This window comes from Benincasa hispida, chromosome 10 (assembly GCF_009727055.1).
Source record: "Benincasa hispida cultivar B227 chromosome 10, ASM972705v1, whole genome shotgun sequence".
NCBI classification, from domain to species: domain Eukaryota; kingdom Viridiplantae; phylum Streptophyta; class Magnoliopsida; order Cucurbitales; family Cucurbitaceae; genus Benincasa; species Benincasa hispida.
In genome coordinates this window covers 55,448,947-55,451,578 of record NC_052358.1, presented here as the reverse complement: position 1 = coordinate 55,451,578, position 2,632 = coordinate 55,448,947, and positions in this window count along the sequence as shown.

Genomic DNA, 2,632 nt, shown 5'->3' with positions numbered 1-2,632 from the left:
TATTTAAAAATCCTTTTGTTTTCTATAACTTTTTCGGTATAACTTTTGAAAATTTATTCAGAAAATTATTATTATTATTATTTAATTAATTTTGATAAAAATGAACTTTGAGGGTTGATATTTAAGATTTATTGAAAGTGTGGAGATTAAATTTGAATAATTGAAAGTATAAAGATTAAAATTGAACAAATTTTCAATTGATGGGAACCAAAATGATATTTTTCACCTTATTACTATTATTTCTTCTGTTTTGACACAGGACTTCGACTATAAACTCTAATTTCTCGTATTAATTGTTAGAGTAGTTTTGATCGTTTGGATTATGGCTATTTAGGTACTTTGTGTACACAAGAATCCATTACCAGATATGTTCCCTACACTTATAATAGAAACTATCACCATAGAAATACAAAGATAGTAATATATCATAATAACAAGAGCAGTTACAATATACTAATTCCCTTTCGAGAATGAAATATCTCCAAAGTCCTAGAATGAAAGTCCCAGAAGATAGTAATATCTCTATAAAGTCCTAGAATGAAAACTCTCACGAAAATGATCTACTTCCTCTATTTATAATCAAGATACTACTAGCTAATTACCACTATGCTCATACTAATATTACACTAATCTTATCATATTTCCCCTAACTAGTACTCTCACATTACTTGACCCTTTAAAACATACCTTTCCTCAAGATGTGGGTTGTATCATAACCATTACAAGTACTAACAAAATATTCGAACTCCATTACTTTGCCTTCTTTGTCTTTCTCAACAGATTTGCCTGTTGATTTACCTTTAACTATTCTACCTTGTCCCCATGACTAGACATCTTACGTAGTGTCCATCCTCTTCAAACATGAGCCAAATTTGGGATCTTAAAACTGAATGTTCTACATCTTGCTATATCCTCTACTATACTCACATCTCCATCCTCTTATACTGATGCATCCAAATATCTAGCATGGTGATAAACTATGGTTGAAGAGTTCATTCCCCTCCAAGAATAAGGTATGTGGTTATTCGTTCCTCGTGACTGTTGATAGGTATTTCAAACCATGCATAATCCTTGTGGCTCATCTGGTTACAAAATGTTACTATCAAATTAAAGGTCTTAACTTCGATGAATCCTTTGGCCTCGTCATTAAGAAACCTGTTATTCATGTTATTTTGGCTATTGTTGGTCCTCTATGGACTCTACATCAATTGGATGTCAAAAATACCTTTCTCCAGGCATATTAAAAGAAATGATATTTATGACTCATGGTTCAACATATTGGTTTTATTGATAAATCATGTCCAACTAATGGATGTTTTTTGCACAAAAGTCTCTATGGCCTCAAGTAGGCCCATCTCATTGGATCATTTTACCTCCTACACATTGACAATTGGTTTTGCTGCCTCCACTGCTAATTTCTCCCTTTTTGTGCGCTTTATTGGTTCTTCCTTAACTTATCTTCTACATATATCTCCACTACTAAAACAACTACTAGCATGTGAATTTCAAATTTCAAATCTCGGCTACCTATAATATTTTTTATGTTCGGAGATTTACCTCTTGACCAATGGTCTTTGCGTCAATCAATCAAAATATTTGATAATCTCCTCACTTCTTCTAAAATGGGCCCAATCAAATTGTGTCTCACTTCCATATCTACTACTGTTGATCTTCATATTACTACTTTAGCATACCATGAGGTTAGCCTAAAGAAAATCAGATATGAGGATTTCCATGAGTTGCGGAATGATCATTCCAAATTCCATTCGATATTGAACATACACAATTATAGTACAAGAAACGGAAACTAACAGGTCTTGCAACAACAAGAAATTACAACACACTTACTAAGATAATCAAGGGATAGAGTATGCGTACCTTTGAAGAACCATTCTTCAAACTCCTTCGATCAATTTCCAATCATCCAAGAACAACAACTCAGTCCTCAAACACAACGACCGGAACAACAGCATGATCACAACGAACATGAACCCAACGAACATGAACCCTCCTACCTTGGGGTCAATACTGACTTTCAGCGCATTGCCTACACTTCAATATTGTTTGCAACTTGGTCGCACAAGCTGCAATATATCCAAGATAAAAAGTTTGCTCGCAGAGACACAAAACTTAACAAACATTTAGTTGCCAAGTCCTCGGCAACGACGCCAAAACTTAGTGCACGGTATATTAGAAGTCAATTTTACTCGACAACCAAAATCCCATGGATGCGTTATGCGATGTATGTTCCTGATGGTCATGCGTCGATGGTCATGCATTGGAATGAAAAATGCGTTAACGAATGTATGCGATGACCATGCATCATGCCACAAGTTTTCTTTGCGTTTCACGCCAAGTATAACATGAAACGCAGTTTCTCGGTAATCCGAGTCGAACACAGGGACTTGTAACTATATGTTTGCGGTGATGTGCATGCGTGGTTTTAAACAAAAGAATGGAGGGGATAACTGCTATGTTAATCCAACTCTTACTCCTATCTAACAGACAACGCAATGAGAATATGCATGAAAGATAGAAATGCGACAAACTTGACATGAAATAAATATGTGAAAATAGATAAAATGCGGAGATGTTTCAATTGCAAAACTTAAAGTGATCGCAGGGCAACCCT